Source organism: Jaculus jaculus, chromosome 10 (genome assembly GCF_020740685.1).
Source record: "Jaculus jaculus isolate mJacJac1 chromosome 10, mJacJac1.mat.Y.cur, whole genome shotgun sequence".
NCBI classification, from domain to species: Eukaryota; Metazoa; Chordata; class Mammalia; order Rodentia; family Dipodidae; genus Jaculus; species Jaculus jaculus.
Window position 1 is genome coordinate 117,194,824 of NC_059111.1, and position 11,983 is coordinate 117,206,806.

Consider the following 11,983-nt stretch of genomic DNA (forward strand, 5'->3'; position numbering starts at 1 on the left):
ACATGAGCAAGGATTAAAACTGACTTCTGGCTGGGCATGGTGGTACACCCCTTTATTCTCATCACTTGGGATGCAGAGATAGGAGGATCACCCTGAGTAAGAGATAATCCTGAGACTAAATAGTGAATTCCAGGTCAACCTTGGCTAGAGTGAGACCCTACTAGGAAAAAAAATAAACCTGACAAGTAAATTTATTTTGATCATATGAATATCGAATGCCTTTTATCATTATTTCATTCCATAAGAACACTAAAAATTATTGGATAATTTCAAATAATGACAAATGTATAATACATATTTTCAATTAGTCTTTAACTTTGAAGGACCCTGTCACTTTATGTTACAGACAATAAGGATTCTTCTGTGTGATACCTAGAAAATTATCTGAAGTAGAATAAAATAATTGTTTTTGAAAAGTGATACCATTTGGCTAGCCATGGTGGGGCATGTCTTTAATGCCAGCACTCATGAGGTAGAGGTAGGAGGATCAAAGTAAGTTCAAGACTAGCCTGAGACCATATAATGAATTCCAGGTTAGCCTGGGCTAAAAAAAAAAAAAAAAAAAGAAAGAAAGAAAGAAAGAAAGAAAGAAAGAAAGAAAGAAAGAAAGAAAGAAATGGTTATCAGTTGCACTGTGTACCACTCAAAATACTGGATCTAACATCTAATACTTTTCCTCTCAGAGCATCATTTTCATCTGCTAATTGGTGAGATCATTCTGTAACATGACACACTACTATTTTTAGTGTTAGTCTTAGAGTTAGAGGTTTGTGGCTAGTGTCAAGGCCAGGTTTAGGATTAGGGTCAGTGTCTGTTTTAGGGTCAGGATTAGGGTCAGAGTCAGATTGAGTTTAGGAATTTTGGGGTGAAGGTTAGGTGTTAAGGTTTTGGTTAGAGTGAGAGTCAGGAGATCACATTCTGCAATCACTGCCTGTCTTTACCTCATCAAATTACCTTATAGAAGGGTATTATCATACCCCCAAAAAAAGGCATTGTAGACACTTTTCGTGGATGTATGACTATACTGAGATATTCAGAAAAGGTTGCTTGTACCTGAAAGCATTAAGACATCAGAAAATGTTTTTGCTGTCTTTGAGCAAGACCAGAAAGAGTTAACAATCTTTGGCTACAATTTGTCTTAGGACATCTTGATACCACTATAGAGAATTTCACTCTTCTTTTAAAAACTTTTAAAAATATTTTATTCTTTCTTTATTTGAGAGAGAGGGAGGGAGGGAGAGAGAGAGAGAGAGAGAGAGAGAGAGAGAGAGAGAGAGAGGGAGAGAGAGGGCATACCAGGACCTCCAACCACTGCAAAACAAACTCCAGATGTGTGGATTATCTTGTGCATCTGCCTTATGTGGTTCCTGGGGAATCAAACCTGGGTCCTTTGGCTTTGCAGGAAAGTGCCTTAATTGCTAAGCTATTTTTCTAGTTCCCATGTAAACTTCTTAATAAGGGATGAAGAGATTTCTCAGCAGTTAAAGCACTTGCTTCTAAACCCTAATGGCCCAGGTTCAATTCCCCATTACCCATGTAAAGCCAGAAGCACAAAGTGACCCATGCATCTGGAGTTCCTTTGCAGTAGCAAGAGGCTCTGGTGTGCCCCTACACATTCTCTCTCTCTCAAATAAATAAACAAATTTGTTGGAGACGAGGAGATGAGCCCTGAACAGATCTTTGCCCTGAAATAACCTCTGCCCTGAGATAACTTCTGCCCTGAGCAACTTCCGACCTTTCCTCATCCCCCCATCCTGCCATACCTAACTGATTGCATCCCCTCACCCCGCCACACCTAACTAATTAACATCCTGCCTGGTGACTGCAGAGACGTGAGAACTATACCGGGAATTCTTGGAATAACTGCAAACTGTCCTAGGCCAAAGGCCAAGAAGATTCTGTAACTTTCCACCACCTGCCTCCTCCAGCCCCCCCCTCACCCAAGACCCTAACCCTAACCCTTAAAAAGGCCGCTGTGGCTCAATAAAATTGGACTCTTGACAAGTGTACATTTGCTTGAGTCCCTTCCTCTCTCTCGCCCATCTTATTTCAGGTTGGGGTCCTCCTCGCCCCCACGAATAATGAGGTCCCGCGGGTCGGGACACAAATTAATTAAAAGATAATCATGGTGTGGATAATGAAGACATGGTACATTTATACAATGGAGTTTTCATTCAGCAGTGAAGAAAGATGAAATTATGAAAATTTCAGGGAAATGGATAGATCTGTAAAGTATTCATACTTAGTGAGTTAACTCAGACCCAGAGAGCTAAGTGCTGTATATTCTTTCTCATATGTGGATCCTAGCTACAAATGTTTGGACTTGTATGTGAATTGGAATAAAACTCAGTAGCAGAGGCCATAAAGCTAGAAAGTGAAGGGAGGAGAGGGGAGGATTCAAGGTGATGGTATTCTACATAGGTAAGTAGAAGAATTACTGGGGGTTGAAAGGCCTAAGTAAGGTTAGGGGAAGAGATTGTAAAGGAAGGGTGAGGGGAGGGTTAATCAAAATATAAGAGGATATGAATAAGCCATATGGAAACCTACTTTATTGGACAATGGTATACCCAGAAGCCATAGATTATATCTAGAAAAATTTCAGGCCAATGATGGGATACCTTCCAGTGAGTTGTTGGCCAGAGAGGTCCCTGCTGCCCCCAAAACATTACAGGACATTACCAAGGTGCTTGGTTTCCTACCAGGAATAGATGGTAAGACCCTATTGCTAAAGACTCCACATGCTTGGGCTACAAGCTCACTGAGCAATCTTGCTGGAGCTGAGCTGAAAAGCTCCTCCCTGTAGACCAGCTGACAGAAAGTTGGGAAAAAACTATGCTGTATGCAGCTTTTGGGAGAGAGAGAGAGAGAAGTTATCAGGGGAGATAAATGGCAGTGGGCATTGCTGCTGAAGACTCAGGTCACTGAGAAATCCGGCTTGAGCTGAGGTGAAAACTTCATCCATGCAGACCCTTTATCCAGGCCCTGGGAAATCTCAACATACTTGGGCCTCATCTACTCCAACTCTCCTGATGCATGGTGTGAGCTGCTGCCCTCTCAACATGATGAATGGAGAGCCACTGTCCTCCCGATGTAGAGCTGCCCAGTGCCTGCCCAGCTCCTCTTCACACTCCCCAAACGTGATCCACTCATCATGGTGGCTACAGGTTAGAAGGGACAGAAACAGTGACCTTGTAGGAGATGCCTAGTGCTAAGGAGTGTAACACAGGTGGATGGGTGTGGCAGACATAAGGCTCCGCCCCTGCCAGGGTGGACAGTCAACCGTGTTCAGCAGCGGTGGGGCTGGACTTCCAGGATGTGCCTCACACAGGTGTTTCAACTGCTGCCAGCAGCTCCAGGCACCAGTGCCACAGGACGAGGGTGGGTCCAAAAGCTTCACACAGGTCTTACAAACTGCAGAAAGGGGCTGCAGGGCCTGGCCATGGCAAACTGGCTCCAGACATATGCAAGTGGGACCAGAACCCTTACACAGCAGGTTTGCCTTCCTATAGACAGGTATTGGAAACGCAGATTGCTGGTCAGCATTGCTCACTGGGTCTTCAAGCCACCCCAGCTGGTCGGTGAGTTTTACCTTCTCTCTTTAGAGTTAATTCTGTAACTTGAGAATGTGGAGGTTCTTTAGAAAATGAAAGGATGCTCTTGGTTTTCTATAATGTCTTACTCTGAATACGAAAGGCATAAAATACAGGAAACAATATTTCAGTTGGTTAGAAAATAGTACCTATGCATTGAATATTAAGGCTGTTAAAGGGCAGAGAAGTCCCCATCTTTACATGTAAGCCACCAAGTTTAAGGAAAAACCCTAGGGACTTTTAAAACAAGATTTAAAAATGTCAATGGTGCTCAATGGTGGAAGTGAACGAAACTTGAGGATGGAGGAAATTGTCTCCCACTGACGGATATTATGAAGCAGGAATTTTTGGGCTACTTAAGAATTTTCTAAAAGGTCTGCTTGGATCCTGATACTGTCACCATGCCCAGGTTAGGGTTAATAGTTAATTTTCCCCTTCCCAGATCTATTCCAGCACTATAAACTAAATTGCTCAGTCTTAGAAACATATACAGTGACTAATGTCAAAAGGTGACTTTAAAGCTGTTCAGGCAAAAACCTATTGCCATTACTGAAATATTGAAAATGTCACAAGTACTGGGAACACATCTCAGTGTTCCGAGATTTGCTATCTAAAGGCCTTCCACTAAAGTGCAGCTGGGGTACTTAACACAGCTGAAAAGAATTTCAGGCTGAGCCAGAAGTAGAGTTAGTGAGTCTGAGTAGAAGAAAGGACAGATGATTGAGGAGAGTCAGGTGTGGGCCTCAGGAGAGGAATGTACCCAAATTCTTCAGGAATAATTTTATCAGTGACTGGGACTTTTGGAGTTATGTTGTTTAAGGGAGGTGAGCTACTCATTTCCTTATAACAAGATTTTATAATGAAATCATAGGGTTATTTATAAGGATATTAGAGAGACTTACATATAAGGAAACGTAACTGAAGCAAAGATGGATAACATTTAATTTTGTTTTTGAGGTATGGTTTCACTCTAGCTCAGGTTGACCTGGAATTCACTGTGTAGTCTCAGGGTGGCCTTGAATTCATCCTCCTACGTTTGCCTTCCGAGTGCTGGGATTAAAGGCATGCACCACCATATCTGGGTCTAAAATTTTATTTAACTATTTTATTTTTACTTATTTATTTGAGAAAGAAAAAGAGGCAGATAGAGAATGAGTGTGCCAGGGACTTCAGCCACTGCAAAAAAAATCCCAGATGCAAGTGTCACAAGGCACATATGGCTTTATGTGGGTACTGGAGAAATGAATCTGGGTCCTTAGGCGTCACAGGCAAGTGCCTTAACTGCTGAGCCATCTCTCCAGCCCTATAATATATTTTTTTTTTTTTAGCCAAAGTAAGTTTGCTGTATGTAGATCACAAAGATGTTCAAAAATGTTGTAGGGCCAGGTATGGTGGTACATGTCTTTAATCCAAGCACTTGGGAGGCAGAGGTAGGAGGATCACTGTGAGTTCCAAGCCAACCTGAGACTACATAGTGCATACTGAGTTCCAGGTCAGCCTGGGCTAGAGCTAGACTCTACCTAGAAGAAAAAAAAAAAAAGAATCTGGTAGGAAGGGCTTTTTCCTCCAGATATAATCTGATGCCAGTAAAGAATGTCTTTTCTTAGTAGGCCTGTCACAGTTAATTGAGCAGAGCTATGCAGTGATAGCCAAGTCTATGGAAATGTTAATGGAGCTATTGACACTGTCTGTTAAAAGGAGGGGGAGGGTCACTGGCCTGGGATAAACTAGGAAGTGAAAGGTTAAGTAAGTAGCTGCTATCATACTGTTTTCATATAGTCTCTGGTGGGGTGGAGCTTGCAGTAATGCAGCTGTTTTGGGGTCACCCACACTCCTGTAAATAACACCCTACCTGTGCTCTGTAAGTCAGCCCAGTAAACTCATTGGTTCACCTAGTTGGACTAGTTGGTAGAATTGTGAGCAGTGACGGTACTAAGATTGGCTTCACACTGTCACTCTCAGCAGCTTTAGGAGTTCCACTCACATTCTAGGGGCCTCAACTTGGATAAAACCCAGGATTAGTGGCTTACTCCCGGTGATTGTGTGAGAGTACCTAAAAGGTACACATAAGACTGAGAATTCATATTCATTCATTCAATTCATATTTAGTGTTGCCATGTGTGTGCATATTGTAAATGTTGTGTGTGTTCATCCTCTGAGTATGGCATGAAAATAAGGAAGTTATTTATATCTGATGAATGCTTTTGCACCAATAAACTTGGGGTATCTCCAGATTCTTGTCTTACAAACTTAAAGAAGTGAAATTCACAGATCACAGGGTAAGGTTTAGATAGACTTTATTAGATTAAGAGAAGGAAAATGGAGAAAATATAGAGAGCTCCTGCCATATGGAAGGTGTTAGTGGGTAAAGCCTGCCCTATGACCCAAATTGGGGTCACTTATGGATTCAGAATGGAGGCTGAGCTAACCTGCAATGATGCTACATTTTGGGGCTGAGTAGCCATAATGCCACTATCAGATATAAATCTTCCAGGAATCTCAGTTCTAGGAAAGGGGTGTATGGAAGGGCTTAGGTTGTTTATAGAAAAACAGATCTAGAGCACTCCTTTAGGCAAGAGATAAGAAGAAGACTTCTCTGGGGGCTGGGGAGATGGCTTAGTGGTTAAGCACTTGCTTGTGAAGCCTAAGGACCCCGGTTCGAGGTTCGATTCCCCAGTACTCACGTTAGCCAGATAGATGGAGAAGGTGGCACATGCATTTGGAGTTTGTTTGCATTGGCTGGAGGCCCTGGGGGGTGTGCGCTCTCTCTCTCTCTCTGCCTCTTTTTCTCTCTCTGTGTCACTCTCAAATAAATAAATAAATAAATAAAACACAAATTAAAGAAAAAGCAGAAGACTTCTCTGATTGTACTAAAATGGGGACTGTTATGTCAGGCTTGAGGACATTCCTGCTTTTTTACTTTTGGGGGCATAGTCATATTAAACTGCCTTAGTGGTCGTAAAAGGTTTTGTTTTTCTTTTGACACAAAACACCATTGAGATGAATTTGCCTAATTTTCCAACCAGTGTTAGAAGGGGTAGGGGCACATTTTTATATTATTTTCCCTCCATGTCTTGCCTCATCCCTTAGTTATTCTTTTTTGTTGCTTTTGTTACTGTTTTTCGAGTTAGGGTCTTATTCTATCCCAGGCTGACCTGGCACTCATTCTGTAGTCCCAGACTGGCCTCAAACTCAGAGTGATACTCGTACCTCTCCCCCCCCCACCACCACCACCACTTGTTGCTGGAATTAAAAGCATGTACCACCACATCCTGGCCCCCTTAGCTATTCTTAATAGGAATTAGCTTGCCATAGCAGGAAGCATTAATGTTAGGGAACTACCCTGATGAACTCCATGTTGCTGTCTGCCTTGGATGGAAGCCATGTGTTTGCAGCACCTCCCTTCTGGCTGTGCAGAGCATCAGAGCTTTCCCTGAGGGACTTGATCCTATAAGTCTTGATATCTTTCCAGACACCTTCTAAAACCACTGGCTTTCCTGGTGTTATCTGCATTTTCTCCTGTTGTGAATGAAGATGAACTTGAGGGATTTTGTTTTGTTTTGTTTTAGATCTCTTAGTATACCTCAGCTTTCAAAGCATAGCTAGGAGGGCTGGAGGATGGCTTAGTGCTTAAGGCGATTGCCTGTGAAACCTAAGGCCCATGTTCGACTCCCCAGAACCAACATAAGTCAGATGCACAAGGTCATGAGTCAAATGTACAAGGTCATACATGTAGCACACATGTCTGGAGTTTGTTTACAGTGGCTAGAGAACCTTGTGGGCCAATTCTTTCTGTCTCTTTCTTGCTCTCTCTCTCATAAAAAAAAGAGTAACAACTAAAAGAAGCCTGTAAATATAATACAGGCTATTTTGGCTATCATGCTAAAGGCTATTAAGGCTATTATGCTAAAAGACACTGAATGATAATTTATTCCCCCATTTAGTTTCTTTCTAGGTAGGGTCTCACTGTAGTCCTGGCTTTGAAATGTGAATTTTCTATCCTCTGGGGTACTTGAATCTGGCCCTGCTCAGGGCATTAGCCATATGTTCCTTATTCTGCATCATGTTGGATATGATGATCTGGTCAATGTGAAACCCTCTCTGTATTTGAGCTTTTCAAATGCATTCCACATACCTGTATGCAGTATAGATTGGTGACAGCATGATATCAAAGCCATGGACATTGCCTGTTCTGTTGTCAAGGTCCCTTAGGGGCAAGCCATACGAGCAATAGTCGCATGCTTTACAGCCATCATACACCAGGCCCCATGAGTGATGGGACTTGGTAGTGCTAATTGACTATAGATTGAAATGAAGTGGTGAGTGAGAACCATTATTAACTTGCAATCATTCTCAACATACATTTATTCCATATTAATAAATTATGCTGGCTTTATCTTCATAGTAGTCTCATTATTTTTACTAATCCCATATTTTATAGTGATTCAAGAACATTGCCTTACTAACCTAATCTTCCTTCCCTTGAGTTCCACCTCCTCAATGCTCTATCTCCCACTCATGTCACAGACTATGAGACTAAGCCTTCAACTTTGGGGGAGCCTCCAAGATACAAACTATAGTAGTTACCCTTACACAAACCACCATTAAAGAACCCCATTAAAAAGTATTCATGTACTCAGTCCCAGGGGACAAATCAGGCAAACAGGTTTCCTTTTTCTGAACATTTGCATCGTCAGTTTTCTTGGGAGTTTGACCTGGTCTTGGGAATGAAGAGATGGCTCAGCAATTAAGATACTTGGCCTACAAAGCCTAATGACTGAGGTTTGATTCCCTAGTACCCACGTAAAGCCTGATGCACAAAGTGGTGCATGCATGCATCTGTAGTTTTCTTTCTTTCTTTCTTTCTTCTTCTTCTTCTTCTTTTTTTGTTGGAGAATGAGAGAGAGAGAGAGAGAGGGAGAGGGAGAGAGGTTCCTTAGGCTTGGTAGGCAAGTGCCTTAATAGCTAAGCCATATTTCCATCCTATTGTTTTTTAATTTTATTTATTTCAGAAAGGGGGAGAGAGAGGATGGCGCATCATGTCCTCCAGTAACTGCAAATGAACTCCAGATGCATGCACCACCTTGTGCATATGGCTTACTTGGGTCCTGGAGAATTGAACCTGGGTACTTTGGCTTTGCAGATAAGTGCCTTAACTGCTAAGCCATATCTGCAGCCTCTCCCTTCTTGTTGTGAAATAAGCAGAAACTCACTTTGTTTGTCAGGTTGACCTCAAACTTGTGATCTTCCTGAGGCTGGGATTATAGGTGTGCACAACTGCACCTGGATGAAGAAATTCCCATGAAAGGACCAAGTGTGGTACTGGAGAGCCAGCCTTGGAATGGAATATGATCTTCATCTACTGACACAGGATACAGTCAGTGTTTGAGGACAAGTTTAGGTTGGGTGTTGAAATGGTGGTAGAATGCTTGGTTTTATGGTGCACTCCTCAAATTCCAGCACTCAGGAGGCTGGAGCATCAGAATTTCCATATATTTGTGGTTAGCTTGGGCTACGTAGTGAGTTCTAGGCCACTAAAGGTTTCATAGCAAGGTCCTGTCTCATGAACCAACAAATATCAAGATTTGATGGTGGAACATTAAAGTTTCTGATTGCTTCTTTTCTCTCCCCTATGTGGCTGAAATAAAGGTAATTATCATTCCTTTTCCCCTCTTTCTTTTTTTTTCTATTAAGGTGCCCAGTCTAGTCTTGAACTTGCCATCCTCCTCATCAGCCTAATAGATGGGATTTCAGGCCTGAAGCAACAGATTCAGCCAAGCATATACCCCAGCAATTTAGCTGTTTACTTAATCTGTATTGATGTTTGAACCCAAGGTGCTATACCAGTGATCTATATCAGTAGCCCTCCTACTTCCTCAGTACCAGAACTCTGATTCCTGGCTCTAGTTTCCTGTACACTAGGGACATGCATATGACTGAGTTCTGCTGAGATGTTAGTAGAAGTTGTTTGGTGGAGATTATTGGAAAGTTTCTAAACAGGATTAACTAAGCTGGTGCATCAGCTTTTTTGTTTTGTTTTTTTCAGGTAGGGTCTCTAGTCCAGGCTGACCTGGAATTCACTATGTAGTCTCAGGGTGGCCTCGAACTCACCGCGATCCTCCTACCTCTTCCTCCTGAGTGCTGGGATTAAAGGCATGCGCCACCACGCCCGACAGCTTTTTTTTTTTTTTTTTCTTGAAGATGTAGAGGATGCCTGGGGTTTTCGCATCCATCTCATGACAATAATGCGACCTTGAGCCACATGCCAACTATGGATGAAAATGTATTTGGCTTTTCAAGGAACTGTTTTGCTCTACTTCAGGCTGACTTGGAATTCACTATGTAGTCTCAGGGAGGTCTTGAATTTAGAGATCCTCCTACCTCTGCCTCCCGAGTGCTGGGATCAAAGGCATGAACCATTCATGCCCAGCCACATTAGAAACATTTAAAAAATTTCTAAGAGCACAGGTGATTCAAACATTGAAGAGAGTTACAAAGATATAGCTCTCCTCTCTCCCTCGGTGCCTATACATCTCATTCTTCCCTGTTGCCCCTAGAGATAAGCATTTGTGTCCTGAGTGACTGTGAAAGTACAGACATTGAAAAATTGACTCTTTTAAAAACTATTTTTATTTATTCACTTGCAAGCAGAGGAGAGAGTGTGTGGGTGAGAGAATTGGCATGTCATGGCCTCCAGGTACTGCAAACAAACTTCAGATGCATACACATCTTTGTGCATCTGGCTTTAATTGGATACTGGGGAAAGGAACCTAGGTCATTAGGCTTTGCAGGCAAGAGTATAATCTGTTGAGCCATGTGATCATCCCAACTGATCCCCTTTTTAAACTTTTTAGTTACAGTTTCCATAGTTACAGGCAATAAACCATGTTAATTACCTCCCCCCCACACTTTCCAATTCACAATTCCATTCTCCATCATATCCCCTCCCTCTTTCCATTAGTCTTTCTTTTATTTTGATGTCATCCTTTCCTCCTATTATGAGGGTCTTGTGAAGTCACTGCAAGGTACTTTGAGGTCATGGATATTTTGGCCAATTTCTGTTTGGAACAGTGCATTGTAAGCAGTCCTACCCTTCCTTTGGCTCTGACGTTATTTCTGCCACCTCTTCCTCAGTGGACTCTGAACTTTGGAAGATATGGTAGAGATATTTCAGTGCTAAATACTCTTGTCAGTGCTATGGTGCCTGTTGGGTCATCCCAGTGGTCACCACCATCTGAAAAGGGAAGCTTCTCTAACCCAAAGTGAAAGCAGCATTAATATATGGGTATGAACATTAAGTAAAGTGCTTACAGGGCAGTTTGTTGAGCATAGTATATGCATTTAGTCAGGCAGGAGCAGGCATTAGACTGCTTGGGCTCATAACCTCAACCACCAAAGGCTTTTGATTAGGTTTTCAGTATCAGGCATGTAGAGCAGGCCTCTAGTCCAATGGGAGAGCAGTTGGTTTTGCCCATAACAAACATGCCCCTCATGCACCTGTGCGGTCAATTGGCCTGCTTGGCCAAACATGACGCAGTGCCCACTGTTTTTACCACTGATGACTTCTGTTTCCCATAGTGCTGCATGCGGTGCAGCTTTTTCCAACTTTCTGTCAGCTGTTCTATAGGGAGGATGTTTTCAGCTCAGCTCCTTCTTGATTTCTCAGTGACCTTGCCACCCTGGCATGTGGAGTCTTCAGAAATAGGGTCTTACCATTTATTTCCAATGGGAAACCAACAGCATTGTCAGTGGCCTGTAATGTTTTGGGGGCCTCAGGGACCTCACTCCCCAACAACTCACTGGAAGGTATCCCACCCCTGGCATTGAAATTTTTCTAGTAACAGTCTATGGCTTCTGTATGTGCTGTTACCCAAAAGAATAGGCTTCCATGTTGCTTATTCACAACATCTTGAATTTTGATTAACCCTCCCCCTACCCTTCCCATGACCTGACTTAGGCCATTGCACGCCCAGTAATCTGTTCATCTAATTTCATATATACAGTACCATCTCCTTAAATCCTCCCCTCTCCTCCCTCTCTTATAGCCCTTTTCTACCTTACTGACCTCTACTACTAATTTTTACTCCAACTCACATAAAAGTCCAAACATTTCTAGCTAGGATCCAAATATGAGAGAGATCATGCAGTGCTTGGCTTTCTGGGCCTGGGTTACCTCACTTAGTATAATCCTTTCTAGTTCCATCCTTTTCCCTGCAAATTTCATAATTTCATTTTCCTTTACCACTGACTATAATTACACTACCTAAATATAACACATCTTTATTAACCAAGCGTTACTTGAAGGACATCTATGCTGGTTTCATTTCCTAGCTTTTGGGAATAGAGCAGCAATAAACATGGTTGAGCAAGTATCTCTAAGGTAACAAGAAGAG

The 11,983-nt window shown here is 42.4% G+C and overlaps 1 pseudogene; it reads right to left on the minus strand.

Moving 5' to 3' along the window:
• Positions 1-7,780: 7,780 nt before the first annotated feature.
• Positions 7,781-7,895, minus strand: LOC123464266 (annotated as a pseudogene).
• Between the last annotated feature and the right edge of the window lie 4,088 nt (positions 7,896-11,983).